General features: G+C 41.0%; 1 protein-coding gene across 10 annotated transcripts in view; it reads left to right on the top strand.

Annotated features, from left to right (window-relative positions):
• MEIS2 (Meis homeobox 2) overlaps window positions 1-22743 on the top strand; it is a 311133-nt gene that overhangs the window by 153487 nt on the left and 134903 nt on the right. The gene's annotated exons all lie outside the window — the stretch shown is intronic.

The following is a 22743-nucleotide window of genomic DNA, read 5'->3' as shown; positions in this document are numbered from 1 at the left end:
TGGAATAAGAAAAGGGGGGGCACCACCAAGTGGAGACCTGGGACAGCCTCAGTGCTTTCCCAGCCTCCTGGGACCCAAGAAAACAGGGCATTATGAGTCCATTCCTTCACACCTTGACTTTGCTTGCACAGCATCCTTTTCCATTGTGGAAGAGGTCTTTTGCCACAGAGTCCACTCTCCACACTAAGCAATTTTCACTCAAGATGTTTTTCATTGAGTTCAATGAGTTAAACAAACAAACAAACAGCCAGTGCCAGATGAATAAAGTCTGCAGTGGAAAACTGTTTCCACAGTGGGGCTGTACTAGAGGAAGCTAGGACCCAAGCTCCAGAATTATTTGAGTAGTTTCAGTAGAAGAGGTCTTGCTAGGAAGACGCCAATTGAATATTGCCCTGTCGGTAAAAATCAGTTATGATCGTCTGATGCTATTGATTACAATCCTCCAAATACCTTTTATAAAAAGGAATTTGGCCTCCTTGAGACATAAGGAAAGGAGGGGTATAACTATTTTTATAAATAAACAATGGTGTTTTGGGGCCATTTTGCTGATGGGACCATCATGCTGAAAAATAGCAAATGGAGCCTGAAGTTTGCATAGAAACAAGGGTGCTGAAATAAGTTTTATTAGGCATGGGCTTCTTCAATGATTTGTCATCAGAATTCTACTTTGGAAGAGGAGTTGGCTACAGTGTCATATACATTCTTCTCCATCCCTCTTATGCTTTACCTAGTTCCTTTCTCTGTGAGAACTCAAGAACCAAAGAGATTCTAGTAAACAGGATCTGTCTGGCTTAGTTTTTACTTCTTCTTACAATGACTGGAGTATTACAGATAATGCAGAAACCTATTCCCCATCTCTTCCTGGATGAAGGAAAGCTGTAGATGAAGTATCATTTGCAGTTTGTAGGTGTTTATGGTAATAATATAGATAAATAGTTGAAAAATTGCTGACTTGATAAATAGACATACCAAAGCAGAGGTGGATAATGTTCCCCTTTTTCTAGAAGCTGGTTCATGTAAGTATTCCATGTGGGTACTGCAGCAACCCTCACAGTCCTCTGGATATGTGATGATTGCTTGGAAGCAAGTCCTCTAGATTTCAATAAGGATTACTGATAAATAAATATCTTTATAACTCAAAAAACTGAATTCTTCAAGTACTATATAGTTTAGAGATTTTGCTCTGGAAATGTTATAGTGGTAAAATCAGGGTCAGAAACTGTTCTATGCCACAGCATTAAAAACTCATACAACATAGTTGAAGCGAATGGATTTGTGCCAGATTTATAGCACTGTAAATGGGATTTGGGATCCAGCCGAACTTCCAAGTCTGATCTTGGTAGAAATATTTTTGTGGTTAATATATTGGAGCATAAATTGTTGGTGAGAAGTGTGCTTTCATGTAAGGAATATTTCTGAGATCATGCCAAAGTTAGTGAGACTTTGGCAGCAGTGTACTAGCAGCAAATCATCCAGACATATAACATAAAGCTGCCTGGGGCAGTTTCAGCTTGTGTGCCCAACTTTCTAAAAATATTTCCAAGCTTTTAATTCCAGAGTCAATCTTGTTTGCTCTTTCAGGGTTGATCCCAATCTCTTCTTTCCCCATAGTCCACAATTTCCTAATTTTATGCTTCCATTTCAACTTGACTATGTTGGCCTTGTGTAGTAAAAACTCTGAGTAGACATACAATAGCTTCCATAAGACAAGATGAGCCACATGCCATCACTTTTCTGGCCTGGTTAAAAAAAACACTTCTTTCAGAGTATATAGTCTCCGCTGTATTGAGTGTATTCAAAGTAGTGATGTATATTATTTAGGCTGTTAAAGAAGCATTGATTTTTGACCCCTAACTAGAATTCCTACCTGTACTTTCTTCCCCTTTTTACATAAACTGTGCATATAGAGTTTCCCTGGGGAAAGACTTAAAAGCATTCTGCTGTATGTTGGCTAAATTCTAAATTTGTTCTTACTGCTTTTGAGATGAATAAAAGAAATTCTGCTATTGCCAGAACAAGTAACTTTATTTCCCTTCTGGGCACCAGTTTACCTGCAGGAAACAATGTCTATATCATACCAAGATTAGCCTTAGTTGAGTAATTAGTACTTTTTAAAAATTTACTGTGGAAAACATGCTTGCCTTTAAAGCAAGCATTCTCAAAGAGTGAGGTGGACTGTCTTAGAACATGGTGGTTTGTTGCCAGGGGAAGGTAAGAGTTTGTCCTCAGTTTCTGCCATCCATTATATCTCTTGATTGTTGTAAGCTTTGTTAGATATTGACTTCTGGGTGGTGAATTGCCAGGTGCAACAGACTGTGTTGTGGTGACAACTAGAGATGGGCACGAACTGCATTACGAACTTCAAAAACCCACGAAATTGGCAATTGCGTGATCACGATCCGGCGGTTCGTAATTGTCCTTGTCCAACGAACCAGCATTCGGAAGAAGGCTGATTCGGTGCTTTTGGCCAGGGTTCGGGAAGCCAGACAGTCAGGCACCATCAATCAATTCCCCTGGCAACGGAGCCGGGTGAATGCCTGAACTCTGTCTGCACTCCTTCTGTTGCCCTGGAAACCTGAATGGAAGCCCAGCTTACCTTGATCGGCAGGTCTTCCTTCCAACCACGGAGCTGCAAAGCGGTTACAAGTTGGGAGAAGACACCCAGGGGAGGGAGGGGGAAGGGAGTGTTCTGTAGCCATGGGCACTCCAATCTCATCCCTGCAAACCCTGATAGGCAGCTCTGACGGCCAAACACAGACTTCCTGCGTTGCTCAATGGGACCGGTGCTTATAAATAGCAGTGGGCTCCCAGGCTGGGTTTCACTTTCAGCAAGCAGTGGAGTGGGACAGAGCTCTTGCTTGCCACTTGCTAGCCTTTGGGGATAGAGACTGAGAGTATAATTCAGCTTGGATTTTTGTGGGAGTTTCCTGGGGGCCTTGGATTGGAGAGGGTATAACTCCAAGATCCCTTTTGCAATCTTGTCCAAACTTGGGTGATGGCTGTAGGAGAGCTTGCAAAACACTCCCCGGGAATATGGACTCTCTAAGTGCCATGGGGGCCGTTCCGCACCCCACAAACCGCAAACTGGTTCGGCAATGGAAAATGTTCATTGTGGTTCGCGACCTCAGGATCATCATCGGCACCGAACCACGAACCGCAGAGTCGTTAAAAATTTTTGGTTCATGCCCATGTCTAGTGACAACACCACTGTCTGCTCCTTACTGCTTCCCCTACCCAAATGGGAATCACTCATTTCAAATATATCATGCTAAGATATTTGTCTCTTCAGTTTGTAAACTGAGGCCCACAACCTCTTTTAGAGAAAAGATTGGGAACAAGATAAAAAGGACAGAGAATTAGAGGGTGAGTGGATTCACTCAGTACAGAATAAGAAAATGATTCCGTAGAGACAACAAATCTTTCTTCTTTTTTGTAGTAGTAATGCTTAATGGTAGAATCCTTTGCACCAGCACTACTGAGGTCCAGAAATTTGACTGTAGTTTGCAGCACTGTGATTCTGCAAGATACAAACTGCTTGGGGCAGTGGGCAGACTGCTATAATTTAAAGGACACAAGAGAAGGAAGGCTCAAAAAGCATTGTGCCAATTTAACTTTTGCATGGCAAAAAGTTTAAAGGGAAGGTTGTGGGCTGGGCAATGCACAGGAATGACAGGGGAGGAGTGGAGGCTATGCATTATCAGCAGAGCAAGTAGAACAGGAACAAGGCATGTGGACACCATTTTATACATTTGTATGACGCAGCTGAATTCCATTAGCATATAAGGCCCTAGTCCTAATGTAATGCCTGCTGAAAGATTTAAATATAGTATTGCCTGTGAGATATGACCCAGTAGATTTTATGGTCTGGGTCAGTTATTTTTCTTTTTAGTCTCTTGCTTGAGGTAAGTCAGTTTGTAGTCATCTATTTTATATTACCTCTGATTTTTAGAAAGTTTGTTCTCCCACCATACCCTTTTGCAGCTTATCCAACCCTTTAATAAATAAACAAATTGTTTATTTCTGATGCTTCTTTGGCTGTGAACGTATTGCTTTAGGAATGCTTTTATTACTGATTAATTTAACTGTAGCAGCAAGAGCAAGAATCCAGTAGCACCTATAAGACTAACAAAATTTGTGGTAGGATATGAGTTTTTGTGAGCCACAACTCACTTCTTCACATACAGCTAGAATGTCATAGGAAAATCATAACCTACCACACATTTTGTTAGTCTTGTAGGTGCTACTGGACTCTTGCTCTTGCTGCTACAGACAGACTAACACACCTACCCATCTTAACTGTATACTCTGTAGTCTGCATTATGCATTTTCTGTTCTATGCTATTATATAGGTTCCTCCCACAGCATCCTCACTGTAAAGATTTAATTGCTTTCCTCTAAGCCTCACCTCATGTTTGATTTATCTGGTTTATTTGTATAAAGATTCTCCAGTTTACAGTGTGTACACAAGTCATTAAAGAGGTGTTGATGTTTATCTCTCAGTGAACTTGCCAGTTGGTTGCAGCACACATCCCTGTTTATGAATTTATGACATGCAATAAAGACAAGGGTCAGAAGACCTGTTGTCTTCACTAAACCACTTTCTTCTATGTTCAATGAATTGACATGGCCACTTTGTACATATGGGAAAAAGTCAGTGTTGATAGTGGAAGAAAAAATACTGATGGAAATTCATAAATTCAGTGGAAATTTGTGCTTTTGTTTTTTTAATAAAAATATAAAGTAAGAGACAAGACATGTAGAAGTATATTTAAAATATTCTACCATGTATGTTAATTAATCAAATTGCTAGCCAGAAAACTCTGAATTTGGAGTCTTAATCTAACTAATCTAGAACTGTAATACTAAGAACATTTACTGTTGCATAAGATCACCTAAAAGCATGTGATCACCTAAAAGCATGTGAGATAACAAATTCTGGTTAACCAAACTGGGGAAGAGATCAGCTTGGTGGGGCAAGAATAACTACAGCTGCAATCTTATGCACATTTACCATTGAAGTCAGTGGGATCATTTCTGAGCAACGTACATAGAATCAGGCTGCATGTCTAGGATCCTGAGGATAATCAGGAAATTTAAACAGTTTATTTCTGCAGACTTACTTCTGAGATCCTATTCATACACATGAAAGTAAGTGTCCCTCGAACTGGTATTATTAAAAGGTAAAGATAGTCCCCTGTGCAAGCACTGACTCATTACTGACCCATGGCGGGGGGGGGGGGCATGTTACATCATGACGTTTTCTTGGCAGACTTTTTATGGGGTGGTTTGTCATTGCCTCCACCAGTCATCTACACTTTACTCCAAGGAAACTGGGTACTCATTTTACCGACCTCGGAAGGATGGAAGGCTGAGTCAACCTTGAGCCGGTTACCGGGATTATTAGGGCTCCTCTAAACAGAGCTGAGCCAAGCATTGAGCAAAACTAGATGCTACGTGTTACATAAGTCAGGACCTGGGTGCCCAACCTGACCCATTGTCACAAGGAAGAACTGGGGAACTTACTTTGAGAGTGCTCTTTTGTTCCATTTGGGTCCGGAGCGCTACAGGGTTGAAGAATGGGCTTGTGGTTTCTCTCCTGCAACATTTTTGTCACTGGAAAAAGACATGGGAAGGCTGTTTGCCCTGCTGGCAAAAACAGTCCAGGAGGAAAATTGGGAGCCCCCCCTGACCCAGCACTCCAGAGCCAAACATATCAATGAGTGTTTTCAAGGTACGTTCTCCAGTTCATGAGTGTCCTGGCTCATATCAAACATAACACCTAGTTTGGCTATTAAAATCAATGGGCTTAGAAGGGTGTTACTCTGCATAGGATCAGACTACCAGTATAGTATCAGACTGTGTACCTACTACTTATAGCAATTTACAGTGAAATCCTAAGAAAGGTACACCAGTTTAAGCCAATTGAAATTAATGGGCTTAGACTGGAGAAACTGTGTTTAGGATTTCACTGTTAATCACTTAAAATTAATTAGCAATCCTGGTCTAACTTTGGGTGAGAAAATGCTAACACTGTTGTACATGCAAGTGCAGTTCAAGTTGCAATTTTACAGTCATAAGGCAGAGTATGATGTTTATGTTCAGAGGGGGTAGTTAGAGCCACCATGTGGTAAGTTTTCAAGCAGCCTGAAACCTATCTTTATTAACTGAAGCAAGAACATTTGGAAATGTTTCTTGTGTTTGTAATTTGTGTGTCACAGTTATATAGCTGTGAATTAAAGGACAGTTTGATTCACACAGACAGTCATATTGACTGTACAGAATATGCGCCTTTGCCATTTCTTGGTGCTTGAATGATTAGAGCTTCATTTTCATTTTAAAATACAGCTCCTGTTGTCTACTGAAGAGGTAAGGAAGGGGTAGCCTGAAAGATTTTACATTAAGACTAGAATAAATGAAGCTCTGCCATATATACACAATCACTTTTTAAAAATAACATTAAAGCATTAATGTTTTAGAAAAATTTCACGAACTCATGCATATAATCCTTCTACCTGCCCTTTTCTTAGAAAAGTGAGCATTCAAATCATCCAGGACTATGTTATTTACATATAAGTGGGGGGCATGCAAGGACTTGTGGGGGACATCTCATTTCCCCTCCCTCACTACTGTCTCTTTCCCCTCCCTGAAAGCATCCATAGCCTCTCCTCTTTCCTTGCTTCCTTCTCTACTTTCCCATCCACCAGCTGACCTACTTTTATCTGCTCCCCCTTAGCTTTTCCTCCCCCCCCCACCCCGTAGCCACTCCCCAGAAAAAAACTCTAGCCAAGTGGTGTGGTGCCTCCTGAGCCAGGCCCAGGTGCACAGTGGGAAACTTGCAAGGCTTGCAGGAGGTACCTCACTTTCCCTTGTATCTCCTCCGCACGCTATTTCCTCTTTCCCTCCTCCTTCCCAATATCATCACTTTCCCGTTTCCTTCTTTTCTTTCCACCTACCAACCAACCTTATTTTTATCTGCATCTTTGGCTTTATTGATATTTGCTTACTTCATTAATACCCTGACTGTCTCCACAATAGGCAGAAAGAAGTTAACATCATTCTCCTCTCCTCCATTTTATCTTCACAACAACTTTTTGAGGTATATTAGGCAGAAAATATGTGATTGGCCCAAAGTTACCCAGTGAGCTTCCACAGTAGGGTGGGGGTTTGAACCTGGATCTCCCATATCTTAATCTGAAACTTTAACCAATGAAACGCTAACCACCACACTGGCTTTCAGGGGTGACTGCTGTTGAACAGTAAGAGAAAAATGAAAGGAAAAAAGAACGTAAAATGAATTAGGTAACTCGTGGCTGTTTTGGCACTTCAAAAGGTGCAGGATATAGGGAATGCCCCCCCCCCTCTGGTGTATAAGTAAAACACATACCTTAGGTTACAATCACTTTAAAATGATGATGGCAATCTTATGGAAACCACAAGGATGCCGTTACATTAGCAGTGAGAACCATGGTTTGCCACAATGTAAATACTCCTTCTTCCCATTACCCCTCCTCCATCTCACACTTTCTCTTGTAGGGTAATTGATTAATTCTAAACTGTAGTTTGCTATTATAGCCAATCTAGCAAACTATGGTTACTTTCCTTGAGAACCAGGTTTCCAAAGTGGGACAAACTGCTGTTTGGAATGCTGGTTTATGAGGAAAAAACATACGTTAGTCTGTTGTTTTGAACGCAACAGTAACTTACAGGTTGCTTCAAAAGTAGAAATAATGAATTAGCTCAGCACGAACTTGGGAAGCAAGTGTGTGCAAATTCAAGGATTTCCCATGCTCATCCATATAGTGACAAACCGTGGTTTGAAATAATAGATTAACCATGACAAAAAACAGGATAGCTCTGCCTCTGACATTTCTGTTAGCTTTCTATATATCTCTTAATAGCTTTGTGCTATCTTTTTGTAAATTCGATTCTGCTGCATAACATTAAATAAGGATTTTTGATTTCATGTTTGCGTTGCTGCTGTATGAGACTACAAGCATAGATTTTGTTTCAGCTTTACCATTTTACACCCTGGTCTCTTCTTCTGTTAAATTGTTACAGGAATCAAACTCTTGTACTATCTTACCATATTCTTCAGCTGGAAAATCCTTTATTCAGTGAGAGTGGTTTTTCTGCAATGGTTTTCAATTAAATGTTTTCGTCCTCCAAAACCAGGTATCAGTAAATTTCTGTCATTGTAAATGAAATTTATAACTAACAAAGAGAAATCTAAACCTTCGGGGATCTTAGTTGACAATTTTTTTTAAAAAAAGTTTAAACTTTAGCCTTCTTTTCAAATTGTGTTGCCCTTGGTTTGGCTTTCAGTATGAGATTTATCTTTTAGTATCTAAGTATTCCAGGTACAGGGTCTTCCTTGAATACCATTTTGAAGTTTTCAAACTTTTCAGTCATGTTAACATCCTAGGATCAATGCATATTATGTTTTTGAATGAATGCTATTCAGTTGTAATTCATGTTCTCATACTGGGCATAAATTTACACACCAAGTTCACTATAACTGGGAATCTCTTTTGTGCTGAAGGAGCGGAATGTTTTCAAGCCCAGAACTGACTCTTGATTCCCATATACTCACAAATGAAATTACTCAGTTTGACCTTGAAATAAGACCTCTAATGTATAAACTATTCTGTGGAAACTATTTCTTTATTATAAGTCTTCAGCCTTACACTTTTTTAAAATAATGCTATTAGAGTTTTTTGTTTTTGTACTGTTAACATAGGAAAATATATTTATCTTTGTTCCATTATTTAACCTGTATGGCAGAAAACAGTTCCATTTGTTACATTTTCCTGGGCCCTTGACTGTTTTTCTCAGGATATAGATGAAAAATTCCTCAGCAGTGCCAGGTGGCGAGATCTGTCACACCTGTTACTGCTTGCAGGGCTCATTTCAAGGGGGAACACAGCAGAATGCCGTTCCAGTAGTTCCCCCATTTTGGGCCATGTAGGCCTTGATTGAGGCCAAAATGGCCACAGTCGAGGCCAAAACAGCCCGGACCGGGTTGGTGCTGGGCGGGACAAGCCTCCCCCGCCCGGCACCAATGCAGTCCTGGCCGTTTTGGCCATGATACGGGCCAAAACGGCCATGGTTGGCCTGGATTGGGACCGAAACAGCCCAGAACGTGTTGGTGCCAGGACACAGTCCCAACCATTTCAGCCCCAATCCTGGCCAAAAACTGGCACAAAATGGTCATTTTGGGCCCGTTTCGGCCCGGATTGGGGCCAAAGGGGCCTGGACCGGGTCAGTGCTGGGCAGGGGAGGGTTCCCTCACTCGGCTCTGACCAGATTCAGTCCTTTTCATTCCCAATCCTGGCTCAAAAGGCCCAAAATGGCCACTTTCAGCGATTTGAGCCAGTTTCTGCTGGGATCAGGGCCAGAACTGCCGGGATCTGGTCACTGCCAGGTGGGGGAACCATCTCTTGTCCAGCACTGATCTGGTCCAGGCTGTTTCAGCCATGATCCAGGCCCCAATGTGGCACAAATGGCCATCTTTGGCCATTTGGGGCCCTTTTCGGCCGGGATCAGGACCAAAACCACCAGGATTGGGTCGGTGCCTGGTGGGGGAGCCCTCCCCTGCCCGGCACCAACCCAATCTGGGCTGTTTGGGGCCTGATTCAGGCCAAAACGTGCCCAAAATGGCCATTTGGGGCCTGTTTTGGCCTGGACTGGGGGCAAAACAGCCCTGATGGGGCCACTGCCAGGTGGGTTAACGCTCCCCCAAGTGGCAGCGGCCGAATCCTGGCCAAGGGGTGTGGCATATGTGGCATATGTTAATCAGTTATGCTAATGAGTTCCTGCAGTTTTCTATGAAATGACCCCTGACTGCTAGTATTATTTAGCAAAGTGATAGTATTTGTTGTACATATGAAAACAGTTCCTCATGTCTGGGTACTCTTTCTGATGGCAACTGCCTCCATACAACATGCACACGTATAAGCAAAATTTTGTTCCATTTGTCTCTGAGAGATTTGTATGCTGCAACATAGCATACTGGGGTGCATGTGTGTTTTGTTTTGTTTATCCACCTTTTCCTTTTCATGAAACTGAAATCCTGTCCATATTTAGTAGTAAGTTTCCATTAATGTCTTCTTTTCTTATTCTATTAATTGAAAGATTGCACTGGATTTGCATTCTAGCTTCAACGGCATCAGTAGCAGCCTGTTTAACTGTAACATGGTGTCTAGTTTCAGTTCATGCTCTTCCAAAATGTTTTTGAAGGCTGCAGCCTCTAATTCTCAACATTATCTGATCTCTAAATAATGAAATAGGCTCTGATTAGAATCTTTCAGTATGTGGGTAGTTTAGAATTCCTATAAACTGATGTGACAGCAATTTTAAGTGTAAAGGGAATGGGCACAAGAGACAGTTGGGCCTCCCCACATTTTTGCTCCCCAGACTACTTCTACCTAGATGTTTTTTATTCCAGTAGAGTTACATCCAATCCTAGAATCCAACTGGAGGAAAAGTGACTGGAGAGAAACGGTTTGGGGATGGGAAAAGGGAGGACCAGTGATCAGCAGCCATTTTCTGTGCATTATACAAAATCAGTGTTAGCCCAGTTTTATGGATAAGTCAGTCCCTGTAGCTTCTGTTTCAGGCTCAGGTAAGAAACAAAAGTTGCATGACTGGCACAGCAGCTGGAGATCAATGATGAACTCTTCCTCTAATCCCACTTGATACATTCTGATGCAAAATTATAGTTACGTATTTATATTAATTATATTTCATAGGTTTCTTTGCTGTTGAGTATTCTTAAACTTTTTTAGATTTACTGAAAGAACAGGATGTTCTTCTAGACTTAATTGCATGAAACATGTATCTACTACTAGTTTTTTCACATTTCATTGTGACTTACATGTGAATGTCAAAAACCAACTTGAATCTTTTCCATGATTGTGCTGCATCATCAGTGAGCCCTATTTTTCTGGAAATGAGTCGTGGTATCTTCTCAGCTCTGCTTGTGCAAAAGACCTGTTATTTCACATCTTAGTTTACATTTTGACCTTGCTTCTTGCAGCCTGCTCATGATATTGTGTAGTATTTTGTAATATCTACTGAAAAAAATGTAAGATAATTTATTTAATTAATTTTAATTTGTTTAGAAAATAAGCCACTTTGTTTTGCTAAGTTATGTCAGTCAAGGTGGCTACCATTTCATAAAAACAAGAATAAATGGTGAGTAGTAAAACAATGGCAATAAACACTTAAAATAAAAATAAACAAAACAGTTAATAGCTGAACATCCAATACAGCTATAGCAACAATTAATCTACATGGTGCATAAAAATAATATCCTGGGCAGGGAGGAGATAAACTCCTGCCAATTTAGCCACCAAAAACTCAGCTGAACAGGAAAGACCTGGGCTAGTGCTTAAAAGATTACACAGAGGATACGAAGGAAACGTCCCTTGGGAGGGAGTTCCATTAATAGGGAACAAACATAAAGATGGCCTTATCTCTGATAAACACTCACTAAACTTTCAACAGGGAAATACTTGGAGAGGGCCTCATTATGTCAACTAACAAGGTAGTTTGCCTAAATCAAAATGTAACGTTTATGTAAGATGATTCACTATGTCCTGCTAGTTCCATTCTGCAGAAAGTCATGCACATTTCTCCGTGTCTTGCCTCTTCTCTCAGATAAAAGAGAGACCATTAAAGTCACATTTTCCCTTTCAATTTTACATACTTACAGGAGGAGATTTTTCATTAATTTGTGAAAGGCCTCTCATATTCAGAGAAGTGAACTTATAGAGATATACAGGAATTACTGGTTTCTCTATAATGTGTGTGCAGCTCTCAACATATCACATCTAGTGTGCAGTTTGTTAAAACAACAGCACATTTTGTAACTGTTAATAAACGCTGGCAAACATTTAATATAGAAAAAATTAAAAGGATGATGCCCAAAATGCTAGCTAATTCTGTTGCATTTGTACCCATCTGGAGGGGTTTTTTTGTTAAAAAAAATTATCTTTGGGAAAGCACCATGGGAGGGGCGAGGGGAGACTTAAAATTATACAAGTAGGAAATGCAGAGTCTGACTTTACTTCAAGTACTAGGTATTCCATGTTTGACTTGATTAAGGCTTCTCAAAGCATTGCATGATGTGCCTGGCAGAAAGTATTTACAGGACTGTGTCCTTGGATTATACACACAAGCCACTGAAAGACCAGCTTTTACTGCTCATATGTTTGGCAGGCAAATCTGATGATAATTTCTGTTCTAGAACCTTACACCATCTCAGTGAATATAAATTGCTGGTGTAAAAGCAAATGGGCAACTGGAAGGAGGCCAAAAGTAGATTGGAGAGAAGACAGCTTATTGTTGAGGGGGCAGCCTGGTGTTCTACAGCGCAGGTTTTTTTTATTCACAACAACTCTGCATAGCTGCTGAATTCAACTGTGGCCTTTGAAGTGTTTGAAATAATAACAGTTTTATTTCTCCTGACACAAGCATTGAAACTGTTTGTTACCACCTCAGAACTGTTACCCAGCAATGTAAAAAAAGTACCAACAAAGCAAGCTGGATGCAAGTCTATTATAAACAGAACAGGAATATACATCAGGGAAACCTTATACAACAGTAGTGACTGTGAAGTATGTGTGCATGCTTTAAATGAGGCCTCACAAACTAGTTTCTGATTCCCCCCTCAAGGCATCTATGGGAGAGGCCTCACTTGGGTTTAGTTCAGTGGTGTGAGTTAGTGGTAGCAATCTACAGATGCAAAAAATTTTCCCCCTGTAAGGAGCGATAAAGAAGCCTATTGTTGGAACTGACCAATTCTCCTGTGTGGACTGTCTGCGTAGGTAAGCCCATTCCTAAATGCTGACGCCAGGGAATACTACAGTGGTGATGACATAAGAAAGGTATATGAGCTTAATATGAAATGTAGTCCTTTACTACTGAGACAGCTATTATGTATTCTCCAACATTTCCCAGATGGAAATATGGACATTCCTAAGCATGTGGACCTGGTGGGGCCAAAACTGAGATCAGAAGCCTGAGGACAGGGCCACAGGTGATGGGTCAACACAAGCTAGACCATAAGTCTAGCGGGACCTATTACAGTTCCGCAGGGCCTGTAAAACAGAGATGTTCTGCCAGGCCTTTGGTTGAGGATCAGCGGGTGTCCCCCCTTATCCTACCTAAAATCGCTACCTCTTCTATGACTGCCCTCGGCTATGCTTTTTACCCACAGCTATGACCTATGCAGGTCTTTTATTAGTATCCAAAGTAGTCTATATATAATGGCACCAGAGTATTTTAATATAAGTTTTAAAATCTGTTTTTAAAGTTGACTATTAAATTATTGTATTTTGATTATGTGAGCCGCCCAGAGCCCATTCGTGGGGAGGGCGGGATATAAGTTAAATTAAATAAATAATAAATAAGTGTGCCATAAACATAGGGCAGGAACTATGTAACTGCAGATGACAAAGATAGATTTAAAAAGCCACAGGCTGAAGGGCAAGCCAGAATACATATTGTATTGTAAAGATGAGGGAATAGCTTTATTTTCTCTTTTTATTTACAGTTTCAGAAGCTATGGGATCATACTCCATATAAGGCACTTGTGGCTAAGAATGGCAACTCTTAACTAGGGTTGGAAATGCTGGCAACCTGTGACAAGCAGCTCACTGAACTATTCCCAATATGTGGAGGCTGTGGATAAAATTAATATCTATCATGTTTAGATTTTCTACTTGTAATTTTAAAAATAGGCAAATTACATTATGCAAATAGCCTGCTAAGAGCCATTTTTACTGACTTGCTGCATTTGTGGAGGTGAGGGGAACAATTGCCCTGAAAACATAACATTTCCTCATGTGAAGCCAATCTTGTACAAACTTTATTTTGCTGCAGTTTGTATACAGGTTCAAGTAGGTTTTGCAAGATCACATTAGACCCTTAGTCTAGTTAATATTAAATCCTCAATCAAATCAATATAGAGCACTGGATGGGTAAATGTAAAGAGTGGGAAGAAGGGAAATTTTTTCACACACTTGCCCTCCTCAAACCATTGTACACCAGCTACTTTTTCATATTGAGGTTCCAAAACCATACATAACACCTGCCAGGAGAAAAACAGCTGTTGCAGTGCAAAAAGTCTGCCCTGTCTACCCATTTCCTCTTTCAAGATTTTCAGAACAGCCTTTTTCTCCTTGCATACATTCCCAGAGCCATTGTCTATGCTGGCTACCTAGCCACTGGCAAATGTATTAACTATCTTCAAATTTCAGCATGATCCAGTATAACCGCACCTTGCCTTTTGCCTTCTTTTAAAGTCAAACAGTACATGATAGAATGGGAAGCAGCAACAATTCTTATTCTCTCACAGGGAAGGGAAACACTTATAGGTGACTTGCAGGAGAGAAATTGGTCAGCCACATGTTGGGCAGGGGTAAAGGCAGCAGCAAAGCTGAGAAACAAATTGGCTCTCAGAAAAGGAGCTGTGAATATTCTTTCTCCTGGCTGCTCTGCCAGTTAAGGTTTTTACCAAGTGGAGAAAATAGAAATTTTCCTGTGGCAATGATTCACCAGGGATAGAGACCAGAAAATTGACGGCAGGCACGCTTTTAAGTCCAATTCAATTTCCCTTTTATTTATAACACTGTTTTTTTAGATGTTTGAAAATATATTAATAAAACTGTCATTGGTTAATTTTTACTAAGGTTATAAGGTTCATAAACGCAGGGGCCTATACATTGTGACCTGAGAGTACTTTGCCTCATATTGTGTTAATGGAATACGGCTACTCAGTAGTAAGCAGGGTTCATATGATCCAGAACTGGGCCTGTGTTGTTTTCCTCCTGCCTTTTGCTTTGTTTCCTCTCTGCTTGTGAATAAGTTCCTGTAGCCTGAAGTTCTGCTTCCAAAAGGCCTACAGTTATTTAATGTTTTTTGTAAATTCTGTTGTTGCAGTAAACTTCACAGAACACAACTCTGTGCATATGTGGGACTAAAATATTTCTACCACTTAGTAGTATCTATCACTAAAGTATCTTACTACTTAGCCACTAGGTGACAACTAACAAGGACATATATTGCACTTTTAGTCTACAACTTATGAACTGTAATACAAAAAGGGGGGGAGGGGATGAAAAAAGGGAGATCAAAAAGAGCACTATTTCTATGTTCTATAGTCTATATTCCCAATCTAAATTCTTAGGTTTATAAATCCAGTATTTCTCTGGAGTTCTTTAGGAGATCTTTTTGAATGGTGTACACTTACTAATGTTCCTGGGTCATCGTCCTCTGTCTTTCCAGGGCTTCCATGTCCCCCAGACTCCAACCTGGAGGACAGGTGTGTGTGTGTGTGGGGGGGGGGAAGCAGGTATTTTGTTGTGTGTGCACACTTAGCATATGTGCTCCCACACCCACCCATCACACTGGAAAATGACATGAAACACTAAGTTTGGGGCCAATTTTTGGCAAATCAGCCCGTGTGACTTGTCACTTCCATGTGGTGCTGGAAATATCATTTTCCAGCATGATGGGGAAGCACATGCATACTTTGGGCACTCGCCTCACTCATGAAGGTGCCTTTCCCCCCACCAGCCAAGCGAGTGGTGGCAGAGGGTAGCAGACAGGGGATCCCCCACCCCTAGCAGGGGGCTGGCTGGCAACCCTATGTCTTTGGGGTTCCAGATTCTGAAAGTGTACCTGCAGAATGTGTGCCTGCATTTGTGAAAACCAAGAATGTAGGAGCTATTAACCTTTCAGTGTCATTTTTCATCTCACGTGGAGATGGTACTGGCTTCATAATGATTGGCTCCCCAATCTCTACTGGTGGATCCTCTGAGAGGAGTTATTCTGCATAGTGCAACTGTACTTATTTATTTATTTATTCGATTTATACACCACCCTTCCCGCAAATGGGCTCAAGGTGGCTTACAACATAAAATATACATTAAAATAACATAAAAATATAAAAATAATTTAACAAACCAAATCTAGGTGCCTCTAACTTCATTGTGATGTGACTAGATGTGTCTTCCGTCATAGCTCCTCTACTCAAGACAGCCAGCATAAGTCACTGTCATAATTGTGCCCACATATAACATATTCAATGCTGCTTTTGAATCATAGTAAGACTCTCTTGTTGCTACTTTCTCCCATACCCTTAGCAGCTGCATCAGGATAGAAAAAGTCCAAATGAGTTCATAACTACCGGTGTGTTAGCAGTTCCACTGGCAACTTTCTTGTTGTATCTTTTGGTGTGACCTGATACTGGAAAAGAAATATAGCCAGTTTCGTTTCTGAGCTTCCATATGTGATCTTTTTCAATCCATCCTTTAAAGTCTTTTATCTAAACCATTAGAAGCAGGATGGTACGGTGCAATCCTTATGTGTTTCATATGTCTTTTCTCCATGATTTTTTTAGAAAATGGCATCTGTGAACTGAGGCCCATTATCACTCACCACTGTGTCAAGCTTCAGTAAAATGGCATGCTTTTTTAATCTTCATCATTAATATCTGCAGGCATTCATCTTGGAACCAGGCCTTAACTAAGCCCTCCTTTTTCAGGAGCATGCCTAGAGTGACTGCGCAACAAAAAGTATTTGCCACTTGGCCACTAGGTGGCAACTAACAGGAAGATGTACTACAGCAGATGAAGGAAATGAAGGTTAAGACAACACATAGTTAGACCAGCATGTAAGTTAAATAATATGGACAGAAGAATTAAGGAAAGAGTTTGAGGTGTGACACAGAAAGACAAAAACAAAACAACCCCCCCCCCAATCCTAATCTTTGAAAGCATGAGAATGTAAATTAAAAACAGAAAAAAGAAGCCACATGTTAATTGTTATTTTTTTAAAAAACAACAACAGGATTTAGCAAATGCATTTAGCAAATACATTAGTAAGGAGAACTATGAGAGGAATCAAAGATTGAAATACTGATACTGAAAAAGCGGCTCAAATTTTTCTGCTTGATGCAAAAGAGAGACATAAGAAAATTTGCAAAGACAATAAAATATATCTTTTTTTGCAACAATTCAATGCTATTTTTCTGTGTAAACTTTCATTAAAAATATTTTACATTACTATTTTACATTAATAACATTAGTGTTATATATGGAACAACTTCATAATGATAAAAATTGATTAAAAAAACAGGCTATGAGGCCTGTTTAGTAACCTTTTAGGGCTTACTGTATGTACGCTTAAGACCTGTGTGAGAATAGAAGTTTAATCAAGCCAAAAACTAAACTTGCTTTGCATTTCATTCCGCTTGTTTCAAATGTATATTTTCTCTGCTTTCTTGTCGTGCCAGGAATGTTATCATGCCCGGTGCAACAAGGAAGTGAAGGCCTGTGAGCGAGGCTTATTTGATGAGGTGTGAGAACCTTCACTTCCTCATCATGTTGGGAATGGTGTCATTCCTGGTATATCAAGAAAGTCTCTGAAGTATGCAGGACCATGCTCCAGAGCTCCAAGGCCTGTCCACACACCTTCTCCTCCTAGGGTTGCCAGCCCCCAGGTAGTGCCTGGAGATCTCCCGGAATTACGACTGGTCTCCAGGCCACAGAGATCAGTTCACCTGGAGAAAATAGCTACTTTGGGGGTGTATACTATGGAATTATGCCATGCCAAGGTCCTTTCCCTCCCCAAACCCCACTTTCTCCAGGTTTCACCCCCCAGATCTCCAGGAATTTCCCAACTTGGAGCTGGCAACCCTATCTCCCTCCCCACCAGCCAGGTAAGCAGTGGCGAGGGACGGAGGCAGGGGCAGGGGATCCCCCCCCCATTGGGGGGAAAGGAATCCCAACTTTAGAATATTTTCACAAGTAACATTAAGAGAACCACTTAGTGTGGAATATGGCATTCTGGAATGATACAAGAAGTGAGAGTCATTTTAAAACTGAATGGACATTTTAATCAATGTAGCCCTTTTTTGGCTGTTCTACACATTTGAAAATTGAAAATATTTTAATTCTCTTAGTCAAAAAAAAATCCCAAGATGTTGTCTCTCAATGTACAGTATTGGTTTTTGGAATATTTTATTGATTCATCATATTTAGTTTGGAATTTGACAGTAGTTTCTATAATTTCTCAACCAATATTTTTAGTATGTCAGTTTTGGTTGTGGGAAGTCCCAGTTCCTGAACTTCTATTATAGATTGTGTTTCCATGTAGTGAAACTGTGAACTTAAAGCAAAAAAGGGGTTCTGTGGGCAATTTCCGCCCCCCTCCTGCAGCAAACCTTCAGCTCTTCCCTCATACAGTTGCTAAGCATTTTCTGTCACTCAAGATCAAATATTGAGAGACATTTTTGGCTGAAGGGGGGAAGGGTGAGAAAGTTGAGATCCATGGATGGATCCCATCATGAAGTAGACCCCACCCCTGGTTCTCTCTTTGATACCTCCCCTTCAGCATTGCCCATACTTTCCCCTCCTCTTCAGTTCCACAGCATTTCCTTTTGTTTCTGTTCTCTTTATTTTCATGAAATTGAGTGATTTAACTCAATAAACTTTGAAGCTTGTGGAAGCTAAAGCAACTGATTGTGCCTTCTGTTTGGAGTTAGAATAGACATTCAATATTCATCATAATTCATATATACGGTGCAATGCAGAATAACAAACAAAAACAGTCCATTTCTTTTTTCCCAAAAGCTTATGAAAAAGAGTAAAAGTAGAGTTAGCAACAACTTAAGTGAACAAATGCTGTTCTGGGTATTTTCAGTTTTATTTGGAAATGAGAGGCTGGCATCAAGGAGAAGTAGGTTTATTTGGAGAAAGAAAGAAAAAAGGCAATGACATGTTCCAGGGATCTTGCAGGGAATTATAGGCATTGAGCTGCAAGAACCTTCTAACAGTTGAAGGTGGTAGAGTTGTCAGAGCAAAAGTTACGGATGGGGATATAAACTGGATGTGAGATCAAGACTGCAGAAAGATTTAAAGGTTTGAAGGTAACAACTAAGTGTGAAAGAGAAGGTAGTATAAACTGAGAGAACAAATATAAGTCTAAATTTTAAAAGCAACAATTAATTAAGAAAACAGGACTTTCTTTCATAAAACTACATTACATTAGGCTCTAGATTATGTCCTTCCTCAGATTTTCAGTAAGACTTTCATAAATTATGGTTTCTGAACAGACAAATTCCATGACTAGACATGGGCACAAACAGGAAAAAAACGAACATGGTGTTCATTGTTTGTTGCCATCCATGAACAACGAACAACAAACACTGATGAACATGATCTTGTCACGAACATGTTTGTTGTTCGTGGGGGCCAGCAGGCTCTCCTCCAGCCATCAAGATCCCTACTGCACCACTCCCCAAAACCCTACCTGAGCAGGCAGCAGGAAATGTACCAATAATAAATAATAGCTTGGCCCCAAAGCCTGGCAGCAGCCCTGGAACTTGAAGGGGTAGATCCCTACCGCACCACTCCCAGAAACCCAACCTGAGCAGGCAGCAAGAAAGGTACCGATAACAACTAATAGCTTGGCCCCAGAGCCTAGCAGCAGCCCTGGAACCTGAAGGGGTAGATCCCTATCCCGCCGCACACAAAGAAAATTCAAGCTCCAATGCACTCACCCTGTCTCTCTAACAGCAGCTGTCTCTCCCTGAAAGCCAGAGCTGGGAGCCCCCCTCCCCCCTGGTCTTTTCCTCTTGTAACAAATTTGAAGCTCCAGTCCACACTTGGAAGGAAGACCTGCCTATCAAGATAAATTGGGCTTGGATTGGGGTTTCCAGGGCAACAGCAGGAGTTCAGACAGAGTTCAGACAATCCCTGCCTAAGTTGCCATGGGAATTGATTGCAGGTGCCAGACTGTCTGGCTTGACAAACAGCAAGGAACAGCAAGGAAGGAGGCTTGCAAGGACCACCTGTTCATTTAGAATGGGGCCTCATGAACAGCTTGTTCGCGAACAGCAGATTGGGCTGTTCGTGGGTTTTTTAGTTCGTATTGCTATTCATGCTCATCTCTATTCATGACTGCCTACATTTTCTGCTAAGGAGGCGTAGGAGATACTTTGGCAGGTTTAGCTAAGGAAAAAATCTTTGTCAGACTATATAAGGTTGAATGACACAAACAGTGCCAGATTTTATGATATATAAGAATACACAGAACAGTTTAACAAAAGCATGAAATTGTTTTTACTGTTCTTAAGGCTTGTGATCCCAATTCCCTAACCGTCTCCTCCTTCAGATATGGCGATATTTTTTCACAGCTTTGTTGCACATTATTTCTTTATTAATTATCTTTCTTCCCTCCTGTGGTACATCTAATTTTTCTGGTAATGTGTTTTGTCAGCACTTTCAATACACACAGTTGGCCGCGTAGAAGACCCGTATGTCATAGGTGAATCTCTGTTGTACATGGAATTTCTTTACACAACATATCCTTTTGAATTTGTTTACCTGACATCCTAATTAGTACTATGCCCAGTTTTCACACCTGGACATCATTTTCACACTGAAGCACCATTTTTAGGGCTTCTCCGTGTGATCCTATCCTATGTCAATCAGAATTTCTACATGATAATATCACTGAGAACTGCTGAAGTTCTTCCATACCTTTGCTCTGACTGAGGGGAAAAGAAAACGCATCTCTGATATGGCAACCAGGCCAATGTTCTCTGTCTTGCTTCACTGTAATGGCAGTTTCATATTTATTTAGCATATTTATGTTCCATCCCCCCAACACGGGCAATCCAAAATATCTAACTGTGCAGAGAGAGAGAGAGAGAGAGAGAGAGAGAGAGAGAGAGAGAGAGAGAGAGAGAGAGAACAAAACAGAATGGAAGGGAGGCTTTCAATTGTCTGAGGTCTTCTCTCCTTGCCAGCTGAGGTCTTCTCTCCCTGCCAGCTGATCAGCTGTCCATAGCTAAATCCAACCCTCAGTCTAAGAGCCAGTTTGGTGTAGTGGTTAAGAGCGCGGGACTCTAATCTGGAGATCAAGGTTTGATTCCCCACTCCTCCACTTGAAGCCAGCCAGGTGACCTTGGGCTAGTCACGTCTCTCTGGAGCTCTCTCAGCTCCACCCACCTCACAGGGTGATTATTGTTGTGGGGATAATAATGGCACACTTTGTAAACTGCTCTGAATGGGCATTAAGTTGTCCTGAAGGGCGGTATATAAATCGAATGTTGTTGTTGTTGTAAGAGCCCTTCAGCTCACACCTGTAAGCATGCCCGTGCCTTATCTATCTACATGCAGAGAGCAAACTCAGCAAGACGCCTTCAGCCGCTGCTAACCAGCAGGATCTTCCCCAATTCCTTTCCTGCCAAAAACGTCTCTGGGCATGCCCAGTCCTTACATAACTGTATGCAAACAACAAACTTAGTGAGATGTAACTCGGCTGCTACTAACAAAATCTTCCCCAATTCCTCCTCTGCCAGACAGTAACATGGCCGGAATAGGGATTTAAAAGTAGGGATGATAGAACGCCATTTTTATCATTTCTCATTCACTAGCAGTGATCAGGCAAATTGATGAGAATGAGCTCTTTCTACCCTCCTGTATACAATTCAGCTATTAAAAGCATCGCTTCTGTCTGGGAGGTTGGGGAAAGAAGCAAGGCCTGTCTTCCCCTTTTCAGTGCTGAGATTAAAAGCATTGCCCCTGTCCTTACCCATCTTGGAGGGAAAAGCTCCCTTTTGCAACTCCACTGTGTAACTACTTTGCTGAAGGATCAGTGTGCCAATAAGAACTAGACTCTCAGCATATTGTCCTATCAGCTATGAGTTGGCTTCTGACCATCAGGCAGCTGTAGTGCTCAGCGGCAGTAAGTTGCTTGATGCACTTGGAACATATCCCTGATTGGCTCACAGTCTGATTGTGAGTGTTGAACAAGATAATTTTGTCTTCTCAACATCTGAAGAAGGGAGCTCTGATTCTTTTTCAATGCTCATGCATTGAAAATCTTGTTGGTCTTTAATATGCCACTGGACTTTAATCCTGATGGTCTATTGCAGATCAATGTGTCTATTCACCTAAAACTTGTCTGCTCAACAGGTTCACTGGGAAATTTACAGCACCCTGATTTAAAGATCAAAAATGAATTGTGCCTGGAAACCACCATAGCAACAGGATACATCTGAGACCAGCTCCAGCTAGTAAATTAGATGCCACACTCTAGATCAGCTAAAATGTCTTTTAAGAGATAGACCTCTGTACAGTAAGCCAATCCAAAGTTAGCTGGTCTGATACATGCTTTGGTAAGTCCCTGACTTTGTGCAGATCAATCATGTTGCTCTGAAGACTCAGTATTTTTGGAAGCAGTATTGCTTAGAGAGAGAAAAATCTCACTAAAGTTCCCAGGAAATCTAGCAGGTTGGAGTAAATTCTCTGTGTTGTCTGTCCAGCGGAGCTGCACTTGTGATAGAGCAATGCTGGAAGTGCCACTCCAAACAACACACATGAGGATTTAGTGTTCCTGTTGCATCGCAGTGATCCAGTGCTCCCTCTGGCTATCTATTCCTGGATGTCTATCCAAGTTCTGATTATACTGCTGCTCCTCACCACAGTGTCTGACACCTCCCAAGTAATTAACAAAGTCATAACAATAACATCTCTCTGTTCCCAGCAGGTAGGAGCAAATGCTTGATTAGAGTTAAGATTTGTCTGTGTTTGTGTCTGCGTATAAAAGAAAGCAGAAGAGGAATACTGTGGGAAAACATAAAACATCTTCGTTTTGCTTTTAATTGCAAATACGATGAATTGAATGATCATTCTTTTTCCATCTGGAAACTCTTTTGGACTTTGTCCC

This window comes from Eublepharis macularius, chromosome 2, assembly GCF_028583425.1.
Source record: "Eublepharis macularius isolate TG4126 chromosome 2, MPM_Emac_v1.0, whole genome shotgun sequence".
Lineage (NCBI taxonomy): Eukaryota > Metazoa > Chordata > Lepidosauria > Squamata > Eublepharidae > Eublepharis > Eublepharis macularius.
This window is presented reverse-complemented; position numbering and strand designations above follow the sequence as displayed.